Source organism: Sceloporus occidentalis, unplaced genomic scaffold (genome assembly GCF_023333645.1).
Source record: "Sceloporus occidentalis isolate IW3139 unplaced genomic scaffold, rSceOcc1.0.p SCAF_3, whole genome shotgun sequence".
Classification (NCBI taxonomy): domain Eukaryota; kingdom Metazoa; phylum Chordata; class Lepidosauria; order Squamata; family Phrynosomatidae; genus Sceloporus; species Sceloporus occidentalis.
The window spans coordinates 200,512,592-200,532,428 of NW_028316983.1; the positions used below are offsets into that span (position 1 = coordinate 200,512,592).

The window sequence follows — 19,837 nt, forward strand, 5'->3', positions numbered from 1 at the left end:
TGGAGCTTCAGCTATTGAGGATACTCCACATATCCTGTTTGACTGTTGTCTTTATGATAAGGAGAGATCACACTTTTTGCAACCATTTTTGGATAGAATGACCTACTGGGATCTTACTGCAAAAGTGTCTTATCTTTTCTCTGGAGAGAACATACATACAGTGCGATGTGTAGCTAAATTCATAGTTAATGCTACTCGCCTGAGAGATCAATTTATTATACAAAACGGGGTTTCGTGTCATGGTGATGAGTTCATTTAAACATTTTTATTGTTATCTCCCACTCTGTTTTAGCCAGTTTTATTTTAGATTATTTTATTTATACTATTTTATTTTGTATCCCATTTTATTAAATTTGCTTTTATTTAGTCTGTATTTGTTTTAACCCCCTATATGAATGTTAAGTGTGATCCAGTGTTATCTCTGTATGCATGCAGATATTTTGATATTTTTTATCTTATATTTTATATCTTGTATTTTGTAACTGTATTTTGTATTCCATTGATATGGTCAGCTGACTAATCAATAAACTTGTTGTTGTTGTTGTTGTTATGTACATAAAGGGAGCATCAGAAAATTTTAAAATATGTACAGTCTGTCCTTGCCTTACGCGGGGGATCCGTTCCGGATCCCGCCACGTAAGGTGAATTCCGCCTATGCTCAAGCCCCATTGGAAACAATGGGGCTCGTGCGTGGTGGCGCGGGAGCATGTGGGGCGCAATGGGCGCGCGCGCCCATTCAATTGAATGGGACGCGCCGCCCCTTCTGCCCCGCGCGCGCCCCGCGGCTTGAGCGCATATGCTCAAGGCCGCGTATGGCACGCCCACGTATGGCGCGGGCGCGCTGTATTGGGCATTTCTGCTGAACCACTAATAATAATAATAATAATAATAATAATTTTTATTTATATTGTCCCGCCTCTCCCAATGGATCGAGACGGGATTACAACAGAATTATACAAACACAATGATACTAATAACAGTTATTTAAAATCAAAATATAAAACATATCTCATCTAAAAACAATTGGTATAATGTAAAAAAATTATCACAGCCTGAGGTAGACTCCTGATCGGGAGGTAACGAACTTGTTAAATCTAGAGGTAGTTAGGAGGGCAACATTCACCCCTTTTTACCTTTCCATTCCTGTTCTCATCTAGTGACAAAAAGGTAGATTGTAAATCCACCATGAAGGGCCCTGAGACCTGTGCTTGTATCAGCACCATGTATTTTGATGGTGGAATTAATCGAGACTACAAGGCACTGCAGCAGATTCTACTAAAACATTCATTCCAGTTGAACTCTCCCAAATTTATGTGGCTATTGAATGTGTTAGTCTCATCAAATCCATCCATACACGTGTCTTCTACACATTTGACACAAATATTGAGCACCAAATCAAATTAACCCTTTGAACTAACATCTGGATTACTATATTCCCCACTCATCCCTTCCAAAGTATGAGTAGAAAACCACTGCTAAAACAGTGAAATTACTGCATTCTTTGTACCTCCAGATAGTTCTTCAGCACACCTGCTGTGTACTAACCTGCCAGTCCAGTGACACCAATCAATCCAGCTGAGCTAGCAATAGTCACCACATGTCCATGATTAGAGGCTACCATTGCTGGAAGAAAGGCTTTGACAGTCTATGAAGAAAACACAGGAAGACAGTCAATCATATTATAGCAAAAGGACATGTGTGTGCCATATGCTACTATATTAGTTGTGAGAGAAGAATATCTCTTTGAAAACTTCATAAACCTCATCAGGTAGCGAAAGAACCATTTTACAATCTGTTCTAATACTACTTTAGCATCATCAGATTAACACTACCTCATAAGAGTATCACTGATAGATATTTACATAGGGAATGTATTATGAATGATATTGCAAGACAAGTTGTTCTACTTCTTCCCTAGTTATTTTATTAAAAGATATAGTGCTAAAGCATCTTGGGGTCATTTTCTAAATGAAATGCCCTGTAATGAAATGGCGTTCTTACAGACAACCAAGGTATGTCACTTATATGCTGTAGTGGGTTTTGCAAACAATATTTTCTACATGTGGTTTAGCGTCTGCTGATAGATGCAATTGGAGAGGGGGAATTGCAGAGTGCACGTGTTTCGTTAGCAGACTTTTTGCTAATTCTAAGTGGTTGAACTTGTCTTCTATGTTATGTCTAATGTGTAAATGTTGTCCAACGAGTGTTGTTATGACAGTGTAAGCCAAGTAGTGTCTTATGGCATACAAGGCTGCCCTCCTATGTAAATATCTTCCTTCAGAAGACAGCACTGCAGCATCACCAGACGAAGGTCATATGTTCTTGATTCACTTGGCATATAATACCAAAAGGGACATTTACCCCGGCAGAATCAATACTTAAATCAATATCTGGTATGCCGCACATACTGTATACACTCATGTAAAAGTCTAGACATTTAGATCAAAAATTGACCCAAAAAACCAAAGTCGACTTATCCACGGATCAATGTAAGTACTGTATCTTAATTTTTATTTAAACAAAGATACAATCCCCTGGTGAAAGTCAAGAGCATAATCTGCTCAGGAAGCACTGACCCCCCCCCCCCAACTACTCTCTCATCCATCCAGCCTTAAGAGTGAGCACAAAGATTTATGTCTGCTTGAATTTTGGAAGTTATTTGACATTGTTTTGCTTTGTTTCATCCTTTAGACCCTTTGTTATATGCCACTAAGTTTTATTCTCAACTTATCCAAGGGTCATATCAAAATTTTGGCACCCAAACCTGCCCTCAACTTATACATGAGGTCGACTTATAGTTGAGTATACACGGTACTTTAAAACTGCCTAACATAGTCTACATATTCTGAAAGGCATCCAGTTTATCCACAACTCTACACATCACTCTTCTTTCTCTGTTCTTGAACCTCAAGTAACTTATGAGTGTACAAAATCTGTCCAGGTTCATCACTGCTCTGAAATTACAGCACCTGGAGCCTAGATGGCACCGTTCTTCCAAGCTTTATGCTGTCCATGATATACCCGTTAGGAGCAACAAGCCAATGTATAATTCCAGTTCAGTGATGTCAGCTTCTACATTGATTTTCATTTCGTCCTGCATATCATTTGTTAACAGGGCTTCCTTGTTTGCATCATTCTTTGACAATGGCTATTAACAAGGTATTCCTCTACTATCTCTTTACTTATTCTGTGCTGAAATTCCCCTGTTCTGTCCTCTGCTCCATAACCTGAAGATAATGGAGCAGAGGACAGAACAGGGGAATTTCTGCACAGAATAAGTAAAGAGATAGTAGAGGAATACCTTGTTAATCTAAATGAATATAAGTCTCCAGGACCAGATGAACTACATCCAAGAGTATTAAAAGAACTGGCAAATGTAATATCGGAGCCACTGGCAATAATCTTTGAGAACTCCTGGAGAACAGGAAAAGTCCCAGCAGACTGGAGGAGGGCAAACGTTGTCCCCATCTTCAAAAAGGGGAAAAAAGAGGATCCCAACAATTATCATCCAGTCAGTCTGACATCAATACCAGGAAAGATTCTAGAGCAGATCATTAAACAGAGAGTCTGTGAACATCTAGAAAGCAATGCCATAATCACAAAAAGTCAACATGGGTTTCAGAGAAACAAGTCATGCCAGACAAATCTGATCTCTTTCTTTGATAAAATTACCAGCTTGGTAGATGAAGGGAATGCTGTGGATATAGTATATCTTGATTTCAGTAAGGCCTTTGACAAGGTTTCCCATGACATTCTTACAAACAAGCTTGTAAAATGTGGGCTAGACAAAGTAACTGTTAAATGGATCTGTAATTGGTTGACCGGCCGAACCCAAAGGGTGCTCAACAATGGCTCTTTTTCCTCCTGGAGGGAAGTGACCAGTGGGGTCCCACAGGGCTCTGTCCTGGGCCCAGTGTTATTCAACATCTTTATCAATGACCTGGATGACAGAATTGGGAGCACACTTATCAAATTTGCAGATGACACCAAATTAGGAGGAATAGTTAATACTCCAGAGGACAGGACCAACATTCAAAATGATCTGAATAGACTAGAAAGCTGGGCCAAAGCTAACAAAATGAAATTCAACACAGAGAAATGTAAGGTACTGCACTTAGGGAAGAAAAATGAAATGCACAGATATAGGATGGGAGACACATTACTGAATGAAAGTACATGTGAAAGAGATCTAGGAGTCCAAGTAGACCATAAGTTGAACATGAGTCAACAGTGTGATGCGGCAGCTAAAAAGGCCAATGCAATTCTAGGCTGCATCAATAAAAGTATAGTGTCTAGATCAAGAGAAGTAATAGTGCCACTCTATTCTGCTCTGGTCAGGCCCCACCTGGAATATTGTGTCCAGTTCTGGGCACCACAATTCAAAAAGGACATTGAGAAACTGGAGCGTGTCCAGAGGAGGGCGACTAAAATGGTGAAAGGTCTGGAAACCTTGTCCTATGAGGAATGACTCAGGGAGCTGGGGATGTTTAGCCTGGAGAAGAGAAGGTTAAGAGGTGATATGATAGCCCTGTTTAAATATTTGAAAGGATGTCACATTGAGGAGGGAGCAAGCTTGTTTTCTGCTGCTCCAGAGAACAGGACCCGGAACAATGGATGCAAGCTACAGGAAAAGAGATTCCACCTCAACATTAGGAAGAACTTCCTGACAGTAAGGGCTGTTCGACAGTGGAACAAACTCCCTCGGAGTGTAGTGGAGTCTCCTTCCTTGGAGGCCTTTAAGCAGAGGCTAGATGGCCATCTGCTGGGGATGCTTTGATTTGGATTTCCTGCATGGCAGGGGGTTGGACTGGATGGCCCTTGTGGTCTCTTCCAACTCTATGATTCTATGATTCTATGAATAATACCTCTATAATGAACTGTTTGTGGATCTTTATGATCCTGCCTGTTTCTGTGCTTGATCCTTCCTGGATAGGATCAAGTGATCATGCACCTGCTTCCCTCCCATGTTTGAACAGGAAGATGAGTTTGTTGTCATCTGAGTACTCACAACCAGCTTCTCTCCATAAAACATGTCTCAACCACAGAATGGTTGGTATAGACATTTTAAAGATCTTCATCCATTATACGGTGCAGGACATAAAAGGATTTTAGTGGTTAAATGCAACAAACTTATTGGGACAACTTGTCTCAACTGTCTTGGCTGTAAAATAACTAGAACATAATTCTAGTGGCCTAAACCAGGGGATACTGTTTAAAACCCTTCAGGTGACAATGCTGCACAATGTCTATCTGTATGTCTAATTCTATATAGATTCTGCAACAAAGCATGACTTTGAAGTAATAAAACATCCCATCTGCTATGATGTTATAATGATATTTCATTATAAAACATCATTACTGATGAGGTTTAAACCATACAAATATATTAGAAAGTATTAAAAAATCCACATTGATTCCAATGCTCATCTTCTTCTAATATTCAAAAATGTCCTCTTGACATTTACTAAGTTTGCATTGGTTTTTAACAATGGTCATCTTTATTCTGTCAGAAATTGGGAGAGTAATAGTAGATGTGGAAGCATTTTAAAAACTTCATTCTAAAAAACTGTTAATACTATTATTAAATCCCAAAGTGAATATTTTGTAAAGTACTTTTATCATTAGAACCATCCACTGACAAAAATGAGCAAGCTGACAAACTTTGCATAGATAGTCTTATGCAGATGAAGTATCTGCTCTTTATATGACCAGTCTAGATTATAATGTAAGACATTCAATAGTGCCAAGTTTCTTTGTTATCTTAAGTATGAAACTCAATATAGGGTATAAAGCACATCTGCACTTTCTGCTCTTCTATTATCCACTAGAGGGCACTACCACCAAAACAATAGGAAAAGACTGCAAGCTCTGATCCAGCCTCATATCTTTCAACATAAGAATATCAGTAGCAATAGCAGCCTTGTTTTTTGTTGTTGTTTCTAAAGAACTGTGTTACTGAAGAGTTTTCACTATCTTAAATCAATGTTATTCATCTTTAGCTAAATTCTACTTCTGGGAAGTAAAAGAGACAGATTTATCACAGAACTTTTTTGTTATTCAAAAAGTCTCACGAAGAACAGTTTGACAAACTAAGGCTGCATCTACACTGCAGAATTAATGCAGTTTTGACTCCTCTTTAACTGCCATGACTCAATGCTATGGAATCCTGGAATTTGTGAGATATTCAGCTTTCTATGTCAATAAAGCTCTGGTGCTACAACAAATCCTAGGAGTCCATAAGTTAGAGCCGTGCTATTTAAAGTGGTTTCAAACGACATTAATTCTGCAGTGTGCAACAGTCTTTATCCCTGTGTGAGATGCATCTTGCATCATCCCCTTCCTCCAATTGCAGATGGGCTCAAACATCTTAATTGACCATGTTCAGGAAAGGGGAACACGAGGCTCTTCAGATATCAGACTCCAAAGGCCAATGATGGTGGGAGTTATAGTCCAACAACAACTGAAAAGTCATACATTCCCCACCATTGTCTATCTAAGCATCTAGACTCTACATTCATACCTCTGGAATTAAGAGTTATACAAATCTTTATGTGTCATTTATCACATACCCACAACAATATCCATAATGTCTAGCTGCAAAAAAGCTGTAGAATATTGTACATGGTCTAAATGTTGCAAGTTCCTCATGAAACTGTTAGGTATTAACTACATTCTACTATGCCACTCTGAACATACTCAATCTCTTCTGATTTCAGAAGATAAAAGGAGTTGAGCCTGTTGTGTGTCTATCCATGATTTAGAGGACAGAAAACAGATTGAGAGCATTGGGATAAAAACTAAAAATGAGAGAAACAATGGTGACCTCATTGTGGTGGTCCATTATAGGACCCCCCACCACACTCGAGATTGGGATTATGCCTTCCTAAAACAAATGACCAAAAAATTATAAAGGAGAGATACTGTAGTAATGGTAGACCTCAACTACCCTAATATTTCTTGGAAATCCCTTCTAAGACTTCCCTTCTTAGCCCTTCTTCTGCTCTATAAACTCAACTCTTCTACTCTAGCCTGAACTCCAGAAATTTATGCCCTCCCCCAGCTCCCTTTTGTTTTCCCAAAGAAATCATAAAAATTAGCATGGCTAACACAGCCACATGTTGCATTTCGTCCAGTTCTAACATTCTTTTCCTGAAACAAAAATGCCTTCATTTTTTACTGAATGTCACAGAATGAGAGACATTCACCATCACAAATTCTAATGGCCTATCTATCTACCTAAACCATATTTTGATTTTAGTGTTAATTGAAACATCTGTTTATTTATTTATTGAACTGATATCCCACCTCTCTCCCAGGATGGGAATCTACTGAGGGGAAATTGCTAGGAAAGCCTAGCAAATTAATCCATCAATACGTTAATTGGCAAGTTAATTCTAAGCTCTTTTACCAATATACAAGATAACAGAAGCTAAGCTGACAGAGCTTTAGTTCTCCCATACCCTGAATCCAGTGGTGGCTACTTTTCAATCCTCTATGAGGAGAAAGATTTTAATAATATTAATAACTTTATTACGGCCAATTGGCCAGCACGAGAGAGATTTTAATGATTTTCCCCTGTCCCATTCCCTAGATGTCACTTTAGAGAGCTACAGTCTTTAGCAAATAATATTCTGTCCTGACCACATTTCAATTTAGGTTAAGGCTATCAGGTAAATCTCTATTTACATTCCATAAAACACTTGTATTAAACCTTCTAAGGGGCTAAACAGATGGCCATAAAGGGGCAGCTCCACACTGCCCCTTTGAGTGCCGGATTGGGGCCGTGGCAACCACATGCCATGGCCCTTATCTGGTGCAAAAAAATGCGGCAAATGCCACTTCTTTTTGCTCTGGAAAAAGGGTGCCCCTTTTGCTGCCACCACGGTTCTTCTCCACTCCTGCAGTGTCTAATTGCGGCACCGTTCCCACACTGTCCGCTGTCTGGGCAGGCAGGTGGGGTGACTCTGGCTTGGGGGTGTCAGGGCGTGCAGCCGCCACCCCCCACACCACCCCCAAGCAGGCTCTTACTGCCGATGTTTCCCCCTAACTGACCAGTGCTATAAGACTTCTGTTTACATATCAAAATCAAATCCACGTTCAAATGTGCTTCCAGAATTAATTTAAAATCTGTTACCCAAAAGTGGGCCATTGTGTTCACTTCAATGGTCTTCTCTATCAGCAAGTCTGGACAATCCAAGAATTTCTTCCCTGTTACAATGCCAGCATTGTTAATCAGGATACTAACATCACCAACTTCTTTTTTCACCTAGAACAATGACAGTTTTATACAGTAAGTTCCAAGTTATGACATTTTAACAAAGGTACAGTTAAAAAGGAGAACAATCTGTAACCAAGATCAGCTCTGTTTAAAAAAGAATTGGCAGGATTCTTATATCTCATGTGGTTGAGATATTGCTCTAAGAGTCCTCCTTAGAAATCTCCAACATTCTCATGGCTTTTTAAAAAGAAAAACTCTGCAACAGGAGGTTCTCACAGTCAAATTCCTACATTTTTTAATTAGTAGCACACTCTGTGGCCTAATTATAATCAGTATGGTTCCTTTGTGAAGAGGTGGCAGATTGGGTTTCAATGGCTTTGCAAAGAGTGTATGTGACAATTCTTAAGCAAACAGGGAACTATTTGCAAATGGTGAGTGTTCCTTCGCTGATAAGAAACTGCAAAGTAGAGGCAACATTTTGTGATGCAGCATTTCATATAGCAAAACACAGGACACATATTAGAATAAGGATCACGGTAAAATCTGTACCATTCAGTAGTTTCAAGTGGGTCAGTAGTTTCAAGTGGAAAAGTAGTAATTGATGGATGTTGCTTTTTGCTCCCAGATCTCAAGTCTTGACAAACAGAAAAGCAGGTGAGTTGGGAGAAGTGGGCTCAGAGAAGATAAAAGTGGGTTGAGGGTGGAGGATTTGTCACATCTATCCTATTCACAATTCTTTGCTTCACCACACTCACACTTTATAGAAATTGATTTCTGCTTTAAATGTATAGTCACTTTCTCACAATTAATAAGCAGAACAGTCCAGGGATATCTGCAGTTCCATGGATCATCAATTGGGGATAGAGTATATGTTGCACACAGGCTGCATTGTATTTTTTTAAAAAAATGAAATAAATCATTCCTTATCTGAGGACTAAAACAACCCATTTAAAATTAAAAAGAACCTTCTTTGCCAGAGATAAAGCATTACTATGACAAGAAGGCTGTGTGTTTACAAAACAAATGCACAGACTAGTGATTGTGCTTTTTGCCTCGTATTTCAAATTGTACAAGAACCAGAAGTGTTTTTTTCAAATGAAAGCTGGAAATTTGATGGAATGGCTTCTGGGGGGTGGAATGTCCTTCACCGCCTGTAGGCACTGCATTCATTGTTTCATCTCCTGAAAGATCAAAATATCACAATAGCATGTCCCAAAGTGCTTAATAATTAAAGAAAATATTGCGTGAAGTACATATTTACCTGATCTGCTGTTCCATAAATCTCCTTTCTTTTGCTGCAGTCACAAACGTAATCATGTACTCTTGCAGCTCCAATTTTTCTTGCCAGCTTGGCAGTCTCTTTATTCCCTTCTAGGTTGATATCCCAGAGAACCAACGTGGCTCCAAGACGAGCAAATTTTAAAGCCATAAGCCTTCCAATTCCACTTCCAGCTCCAGTTATAAGCACTATCTCACCAACAACATTCTTCTTCCGCACAGGGATAAATAATAAAACAACAGCCTCCAGTGTAAAATATATATGCAGAACAATGAATCTGAGTGTTTCCAGGAAAAAATTCATGTTGAGGAAGTTTTAATTTTCCCAAATAGCTGTTGAATAATAACAAACATTAGTTAAACTCAGTTGTCAGCAATACATGTCAAAGCTATATCACCACTCTCCATTGCCAACTGGCATACTTTTTGTTTTAATCTTCCAGGTGACACTGTGCCTGTTTTAGTCTGACTGCACTAGTTTTGCAAGCCACAGCGGTTTCTTTTCAGTGACAATTCATATTAAGAGAGTACGCTTGACTCACCCCATGCAATCCCTTCTACTAGTTGCTGCATGTCCCGTGGCTAAGAGCCAGGAGGCCCAGCTACTTTGATCAATGATTTGTGCATTTCAATCTGCCACCCCATGAACCCTGCCCCAAGGAGAGGCAAACCTGACAGTGTGATCACACTATGTAAAAAGTGCACAAATATAACTACACATGTAAGCAGAAACATACACATAAAGGAGAATACAGGAACATGTCTATTATGGTAATATGCAAGTAAAGTTGTAGGTGTGTTCTTAATACTTCTAGCCTCCAGCTTACATCCCTGATGAATCCCTCCAATACAAAGTAGAGGGTACAACCCCCGCCTGTATACATGTTTCTGTGATACCCACCCCAGTCCCCAAAAATGGGACAAACATCTCATTTTCTATGTACTTTGTGAAAATGGAGATACATGCAAATTGGAGCACATAAAGCGGAGATGCAAACCTAAAGACACAAACATTTTAAAACATCTGGACACACATGCAAGCCTTGCATACATATTTCAAGCCAGTGTGGTTTTGGTTATACAGAGTTCACATTCAAAATTCACAAGGGCCCTTCTACATCAGTGAGTCCCAAACTTTGGTCCTCCAGGTGTTTTGGACTTCCACTCCCAGAAGCTCCAGTCAGCTTGGCCAAAAGTCAGGAATTCTGGGTGCTGAAGTCCAAAACACCTGGAAGACTAAAGTTTGGGAACCACTGCTCTAGGTAAAGTGCCCTGACAATATGAAAAACAAGTCACATAGAATAGTGTGAGGTTCACAACTCTCACAAAAGGAGGAAGTCTCTCTCTGTGTGTGTTTGTGTGTGTGTGTATGCATGCTGAAGTAATTCTCCCTCTTCAGCCCCAGGGTATGCATGGTCACCAATGCCACACATAGATTCATCCACCAGGGTTTCAGTATCTAGAGTATTCACATTTATAAGCCAGTGGTGTCATACTTTCCCTGTGAAAATGGAGTTCAATTGTTTGTGGAAGTAATGGATGGGGCTGGTGCACCAGCTGCTGCTAGTATATGGGATGTCAGAAAAGACTGGCTAGTAGTGAATACAGATGCTTATTCTTCCGCGAAGACAAGTGTTTGCTCTGTTTGTAAATTGCCTCTTATACTTCCAGAACCATCTGTGGGCTGCATCCTGATATCTAAGACTGCATCTCTATCATGTTGACTTTTGCTTTGTATTATGTTGTGTGATATTTTCCTGTATTTCCGTTACTTGTGTTATTCACAGGTATACCATAACGGAGAGGTGGGACAGGACCAATTCCCCCTGAAGTACATGAAGTCCTCTCCAGAGGATTCCTGGGGAATCAGTGGAGCATGTGAACCCACAGAAGAGAAGCCAGTGGTTTCAGGGGAGAAAACCTAAGGAAGGTGCTACTGGTTGGTATCTGCTAGACAGCAATATAATCCTTACTCCTCCCCCCCCCCTCCCGTTGTGATGTTTGGTCCCACAGAGCCACATACTGACAGCTGAAGTGCCTTTGAAGACTAGCTAAATGGCATATAAGGCCAGGGTTGGGGGGAAAAAACCAAACCCAACCACCTCAGGGGGGTGGGAATTTAAACCATTTTTTTGTTTAAACAAGGTTTGTTGTTGTTCTTGCATTAATGCATATGACTATGTTAATATAGGTCTAAATCAGAAAATTAAGTAGCAAAATGGAGTTTAGATGTTATGGCCACTAGCTTAAATAATTGTTCTTTTAAAAGTGCTCCTTTAAAGCAAGTTGTTTTGGTTGAACTTGTGTTAACTGAAGGATTCATTTCTGAATGACATTTCTTGCACTAAAAAATAAAGTGATTAAAAAGAAGCAATTGACACCTGATACTGGTCTTACAATGAACAACTGACAATAAAATGTTAAAGTTTTTTTTTTACATTCAAACACTCATTGTTCTTCCAGTAAGCAGGTTGGAAAATATTAATAATAGCCAGACTTTTTAAAAAATATATGAACAATCAAACAGGAGTGTTGTTTCTTTTTAAAGCCATTTGTTTTAAACCGACCTGGTTTAAACCAGCCCAACTTGATATAGGCACCACAGCTTAACATGTACAGTGCAGCACAAAATTATGCCTGACACCTTGGCGTGTTACAGACACGCCAAAGGGGCGTGCTAGGGTTAGGAAGGGGCGTGTTAGGGTTGAGAAGGGGCGTCACTTCCTGACGCCCCTCAACCCTAGTACGGACCAAGTCCGTACAAAATAGTGGCGCCCGTCCACACGGGGGGCGCCATTTTGACGTTGCGGATGCATAGCGTCCGGACATCGTGCGGCGGAAGTGACGCCGCAAGTGCGCGACTAGCTCCTCATGGTGCCACTTCCGGGGCCCAGAAAGAAGCGCCATTTCGGCGCTTCTTTCTGGCTGCACCCAGGAACTGTGTGGTTTGGCCGCTGCGGTTTCCGGACGCAGCAACCGGCGGCGGCAGCAGACCGCCCGCTTTGGGCGGTCTGTAACTCGCCCTTGACACTCTTTATCTAGGATAAAGGAAGCTGGGCAATGTAGAGGACTACGAAAGTGACATAGTCAAATGTTTTACTCTAAGTCTCGAATCAAGTCTCAAGTCCTTGCAAGATACTTTCAAGTCAATTCTGAAATTGAGTTACAACTCAGGGAGCCAACTTTAACAAAAAAAAAGGAGTTGGGTCACATTTCTCAAAGGGGAACAGCAAATGTGTTAGGAAATGGGCTTGAGGCAGGAGTGGAGGCGTGATCAGCAGCTGCACTTAATGTCAGAGGAAGAAATCTTAAGGATCCTTCCACCTCAAGCCCATTGCTTAACACACTTGCTGTTCCCTTCTGAGGAACGTGTCTCATGTTCTGGGAGCAAATCTTGCTTGCTGCTCGATGTAATGACACCAGCAAGTCAGTCAGTAAAAATATGCAAGTTGCAAGTGAAGTCATGTCAGTGAATTGTTTATTGCTCAGTTGAATCCAAGCAAAGTCACTAAAGCAACATGAGTCCAACTAGAGTCTCAAGTCAATCAACTCGAGTCCACATCATTGAACTTCAGCCACCTATTTTTCAGCATGTACTAATCAGAGCTGTAAAATTTCTGGAAAGTTTCAAGCCAAGAAATAAAATCTGTTTCCCACCCAAAACAAAAACAAAAACCCAACCTTTCCAGAATTTCTCTAAAAAATGGGGTGGGGGATGCAATAACAGCCCTTTTAAAAACTGAAAAACCCTTCATTAGTTTAGGAACATAAAATGAATAATATATAATTTGTCTTGCCATGAAATTATCATGTTTAATATATTAGAAGTACAATTTGTTTCAGAAAATAATTACTATACAAATCAAAATGTTATTGTTGGTGCTGTTCTTACAAAGGAAGTTACAAGGTTAGAACTATAAGGAAGTTTTTTGCTTTTGACATTTTATGAGGATCTGGACAGGGGACACGATAAAAGCAGGAGCAATCATTAACATTAGGTAAAACAAAGAAAATGATTTTCTCTTCTAAACTACCATAGGGCCAAACTAACATAAAGCACTCATTCTCGTTAAAAGAAATTGAAAAAGGTACCCAAGACTAAGAATGGCAATGATGTAAAATACTGTACATTAGTGGTACTCAAACTTTTTACCCTTGGGACACCCTTTTACATGCAGATATTGCACACACCCTACTTGAGATAGCATATGAATAAAAATATTTTATTTAGTGTGTGTACTGTCATTTGCATATTCATATATATTTATATTTTAACAATTTATAAGGAAATAACATTGTTCAAATTAGAATAGTTTTATTTAAGTAAATTCAATATTTAACTCAACACGTTAAATTTTACATATAACAAGTTTGGGAAGAGGCAGAGGAGGAGGGATCAGAGCCTCCAAGTCTTGCCCCCCCCCCTTGAGCAATTCTAAAGCCCCCCTGAGGGTCCTGCCCCACCGTTTGAGAACCACTGCTTCACATAATTTGATACAGAGTTTACCTTCTTTTAGAAATACAGTAATGTGGGAGAAATAAATATATAACCACTTTGTCTTATCCTAAAAGGAAACAGTACATTATTCATTTCCTTTCATTTTGGGGGGGAACAAAGAGCTTCAGGGTGGGGAGGGCAGGGAAATCTATATTTAAAAAGTGCCTCTGATTCCCCCCCCCCCACCCTCGGCTTTCACATCTCTAGAATGACAAGGTGCATCTATACTGTAAAAATAATGCAGCCTGACATCACTTTAACTGTCATGGCTCCATCCTACAGAATCCTGGTATTTGTAGTTTGTGAGGCAGCAGCACTTTTTGACAGAGAAGGCTAAAGACCTTGTAAAAATACAAATACCAGGATTGCATAGGATGGAACTACACTATTATTACTACCGTGCAGATGCACCTGACAGAAGTGTTTGCCAGCTCTGTAAAACTCGTTACCTCTTTTTTCTCAAGACTCTCCAGGAGTAGTCAAAGCAGCAACATGGCCTAGCAGCCAAAGACAACAGCAGCCTGCCAAGGTTCCAGTAAATGTCCTGGAAAAATTCATGGCACTGCAGGTTGAGGATTGCAACAGATGTTAATTACAATGCTTTGGGCTAGGCATCCTTTCTTGCCAGGAAGACAGTATTTCCCTGGCATATATTTATTTTATATGTTCGCTTTTGGCTATGCATACTGGCCAGGTGAAATTGTTTCCCTTGCTCTAAGGGAAATAACTGCCCACCATCCTTCTGGTAACTGCAGTGTGTTTCTTGGACACCAGATGTGGTTTCCTAGAGCAATGCATGACATGGTTCAAAGAACCACTGGCCCAGTCATTGGGACAGCAGCGAGGACTATTTATTTTGTTGTAGGATTTATTAAAGTTTCATTCTACTGTTGGCCATCTCTTTTCACGGGAGATCTGTTCCCCCCTCCCCCCCGTGAAAACCTTGACTCAAATGTATTCAAGCCCAATAGGCTTGAATGGGACGCAAGCATGCGTGGGCTACATGCTGCGGGGCGTGCCCCATTAAAAATAACGGAGAGAGAGAGTGAGTATTCAAGACAGTGGACCTCAAGTCCGCAAGAAAGGAGGGTCAACTGTACATATTTTAAAAACCAACAAGCCCTACAACACATGTTGGGACAATGGCATATTGAGAGAGCCTCATTACTCACATGGTGGCCAGACCAACTGAGGTATCTTCAGTATACATGCTGCAATATTCCAAAATAATTGCCCTAGGATTTTCCAACGCTATATCGGAAACTATTTAGCAAGTTCAAACTATAAGGCATACTGTATATATTCGACTATAAGTCAAGAAATTTATGCCCCAAAATGGACTCCAAAATCATGGGTCAATTTATATTCAGGACAATAATTTAATACTGCTTATAAAGTTCCTAAAAGAAGTGCGCATCAGGGATATTTAAAGAGCTCTCCATTTGACTCTCCACATGCTCTGTGTGTGTGTGTGTGTGTGTGTGTGTGTCTTATTCCTCAGCCTTCTCTCACAGCCAGAGCTAACAAACAACTGATGTGACCAGGGAGATGGGGGGAAGACAGGGGAGGAGGAGGAGGAGGAAGAGGAGGAGAGAGAGAGGGTGGGAGAGTTTGCCTGTTTGAATCCCTATGTGCTCTCGTGTGTGTGTGTGTGTGTGTATTATCAGCTTTCCCTTGCACCCAGAGCTAACAAACAGCTGGTGAGGCAAGGGAGAGACTTGTTGTACCCCATTTTGCAAGCCATGAACCTTGGAAATTCTGGGGGGTGAAGGGAAGTGAGAGAGAGGTTTGTGCCCCATTTTGCAAGTCATGAACCTTGGCAATCCTGGAGGTGAGGGGAAGAGAGAGAGGGACAGAGGTTTGTACCCTGTTTTACAAGCCATGAGCCTTGGAAATCCTGGAGGTAAAGGAAAGAGAGAGAAAGAGAGGTCTGTACCCCGTTTTGCAAGTCATGAGTCTTGGAAATCCTGGTGGTAAAGGGAAGGGGAGAGAGAGAGAGAGAGTGTGTGTGTGTGCGTGCCAAGGTTTATTACCATTTTCCATGCCAAGATGATGACCCTTGGGAGAGATTCAGAGAGGGTGAAGTCGGGAGGGAAGTGGTGCTTTGTTTCCCCCTTTACATATTTTATAACATGGCCCAGTGTTTGACCCTTGGCTTATCTGCAGGTCATATCAAAAGCCATGATTTTGGCCCCAAAAGCTGCCCTTGAGTTGTATATGAGGTTGACTTATACATGAGTGTATACGGTAATGATTAGTACACCAAGAGAAACCCTAACCTGACTTTTGACCCATCACCAGCTTCAAACATTCAAACCAGTAACTGAGCAAAGTGGAATGCTGGTGACAATGATTATGAAAATCATTTTTTTAAAAAAAACACTTTTCCATTTTAAATTGGATTTTTTTAAATTTAAAGTACATTTCAATTTTTCTTAAAACCATTAGTAAAAAAAAAAGATATTATCGTGAATGCTAATTACACAACTTGTTTGACTATGTTAATGGCAGTTTATGGAGATGGAAGATAACCTAATTAGTCCTGTTCTGCAAGAAGTGTGCACCAAAGTGGAGTCTCGTTTTTTCTCCCTCACTTTCCTTCTGTCAGCCTTACCTCTACCTAGGTACAAAAGCAGAGGAAGTAACTGAAGAAAAAAAGTGGAGAGATGGAGTAGGAGTAGGAGAAATGTGGACTTAAACAAGGAAAATTCATTTTTGGTGAATTGCAAATAAATGTGTACCTACTCAGTAATGAAATTACATCTCTGAATACGTATTAATGTTATATAAAACAGGAATAGAGAACCGGTGTGAGGTAGTGGTTTGAATGTTAAGATTTGGGCTCTGGAGACCAGGGCTCAAATCCCTGCTTACTCATGGAAACCCACTGAGTGGTGTTGGGCAAGTTACCCATTCTCACTCTCAGCAAAAGACAATAGCAACTCTCTTCTGAAGAAATCTTGGGTTGCCCTAGGTCAGAAATTACTTGAAGGCACACAACACAGAAACACAAAACATTAATGTATTTCTACTAAATGATGATAACATAGAATCTCTCGGTAATGATTTAAACTGATTCAAAGTATTAAAATGGAGTGCTTCTGATAAGCAATTTAAATCATGATTTAATTCAATTTTATATTTAAGTCAATTTAAGTAAAATCAGCCTTGCCATGTGATAGAAGTACAGTTGTCCCTCCATATTCGCTAGGGTTAGGGGAACAAGACTCCTGTGAATATGGAAAAACGCAAATAAGAAAAACACTGTTTTTACCTGAGAGGACACCTCTCTAGGAATCTCTAGGTCCTCCAGTGCGACTCTGTGGTTAATGTCCAACATACAGTGGATCCTTGTTATACGCTGGGGTTTGGTTCCAAGATCCCCCGTGTATAATAAAATCCGTGTATGCTCAAGTCCCATTAAGTATAATGACATAGCAAAATGGTGTCCCTAATAAAAAATGGAACATCAAGGTAAATTTATACTTTTTTGGAACATTTTCAAACCGTGTATGCTTAAATCCGTGTATAAAAAATCCGTGTATAAGAAGGGCCGACTGTACACTGACCATTGAATGGCACTGGAGTAGCTACAAAAGGTCTTTCAGTGCAACATTTAGTTAAAGTTGACCACAGAGTGGCACTGGAGGACCTAGACAGTCCTAAAGAGAACATATTAATGACATCCGTGAATAATCAAATCCGCAAATATCACAGCTGCAAATATGGAGGGATGACTGTAAATTACTTCCAGGTAATATCAACCTCTTCTCCTCAACCCTTCTGCTTATACTGGCATTGCACTATATATTCACATGACAGAAATGAGAGAGATTTACTCCTCCCTAACTTATGGAGACATGTCAGGTCAGCTTCTACATCTGCAATCTAAACATGGGTAAGGATTGCCTACTATGGGCTGCTCTGGTATTCATAAACAACAGCACATGGCTAGGGAAGGACAAGATGGATAAGCATTCTTTCCCCTCACCTGGCTTATTCAACCCATCCACTAGCACATCACACTCTCTTCATGAAAAATGGACTAGGAGTGCCCCCAGATCTTTCCCAATGATTCCCACTGTCCACAGGCATGATAAATCAAGAGTGATGTGATGCAGTTACTCAGTGAATAGAGCACTAGTCATCCCCTGAAACAAGGGTGAGTCACAGCCATACAAAGACAATATCCTCCTTCCAGCTAGGCATTGCTAGGACAAGGAACTGGGTACCTTCATTGCACTTCCTTCAAATCCTTTGACAAGGAGATAAACAATATTATGGCAGAAAGAAGGCAGCATCCTGGAGATGTTCTGTCTTACTACTGGAGCTAGACAAGCTGGAGCATTTGTATCCATGCAGGACCCCCTGTGGATAACGAAAAATGCAGGACAAGTCCTGTTGTTTACTATGGGGCCACAGGTGCACACGCCTCCATTTAGACCATCGGGGCTTGGCATTCGTGGAAGCTCAAATCCGTGGATGTCATGCCCACAGATAAGAAGACCCCACTGTATGTTTAGCTTGGACAAGAGAAGGCTAACAGGTGATATGATGGCCCTGTTTAAATATTTGAAGGGTGTTATACTGAGACTGGAGCAAGCTTGTTTTCTGGTGCTACAGAGAATAGGACCTGGACAGTGGATTCAAACTACAGGAAAAGAGATTCCACCTCAACATTAGAAAGAATTTCCTGACAGTAAGAGCTGTTCAACAGTGGAGTACACTCCCTCTGAGTGTGAGGCTGGATAGCCATCTGTCAGGGGTACTTTGATTGGGAGTTCCTGCATGGCAGGGGGTTGGACTGGATGGCCCTTGTGGTCTCCTCCAAACTCAATGATGCTATGATTCTATAAGTCTACTGAATTCTCGAGTTATAATTCAGTTCAGCAAAGTACTACTAGTTCTGAAAATGGTCACAAGCAATCAGTTATCAGTCAGTTCTCCCAGGCTGTGGTTTCCTGACAAAAGCAACACTGGCTTCAGCATTTCCTGCTAACAATTTTTCAGGCAGCTAAATAGCACCAAAAAAAGCAAAATGATAAGACCTTCCTGAGCAGATGTTACTGCTGATTTATCCTACTGAACTGGGTGAAGTCTCATATGTACTGCAGAAATTATGCAATTTGGCATCACTTTAACTGCCATGGCTCAAAGCTATGGAATTCTGGTAATCATATGTTATGGAACCAGAGCTCTCTGGCAGGGATGGGTGACTATCTCACAGGACTACAAATCTCAAAATTCCATAGCACTTAGCCACAGCAGTTAAAGTGCCATCAACATGCATTAATTCTGTAGTGCATATGCTGCCCTAGTCTTAGTGAAATACTTGTGGGTGGGTATTATTTTCAAGAACTCCCATTACATGTTTGGGCATTATTGATCCCATTGGCCACTTTGAAAAATAAAGGCTCTCAATGAGGATTTAAAAAAAACCCAAATCTTACAAAATGGTACTGCATTTAATACCATCCTTATAGCATGCTTCAGTTATATCCAAGCTTCTACTTTAAAAAAAAATCAAATATATACAAAGAAGAAAATACAACTAGCATAACTTCATTTACATTCGATCTATTTGTTGTTATTATTAACTACCCCCGAGTCGTCCCTGTCCAATGGCAACCCAGTGTATGAGACATCTCCAAGAACCCGTCCTTCACTGCACTACTCAGTTCCTGTAATTTCATGCCTGTGACCTCCCTCATTGAGTCTATCCATCTGGCATGTGCTCTTCCTTCTACTTTTCCTAGTATTATTGTCTTTTCCAATTAGTCATGATTTCTCATGATGTGGTCAAAGCATGACAGCCTCAATTTGATCATATTGGCTTTCAGGGA

General features: G+C 40.4%; 1 pseudogene across 1 annotated transcript in view; it reads right to left on the reverse strand.

Annotated features, from left to right (window-relative positions):
- LOC149317346 (epidermal retinol dehydrogenase 2-like) overlaps nucleotides 1-19,837 on the reverse strand; it is a 48,947-nt pseudogene that overhangs the window by 18,609 nt on the left and 10,501 nt on the right. Inside the window, exons 2-4 of the transcript XR_016280623.1 lie at nucleotides 9,480-9,829; nucleotides 8,135-8,266; nucleotides 1,546-1,645 (exon numbers count right to left, since the gene is read on the reverse strand). The product of XR_016280623.1 is annotated as an epidermal retinol dehydrogenase 2-like (transcript). The remainder of the gene's footprint in view (nucleotides 1-1,545; nucleotides 1,646-8,134; nucleotides 8,267-9,479; nucleotides 9,830-19,837) is intronic.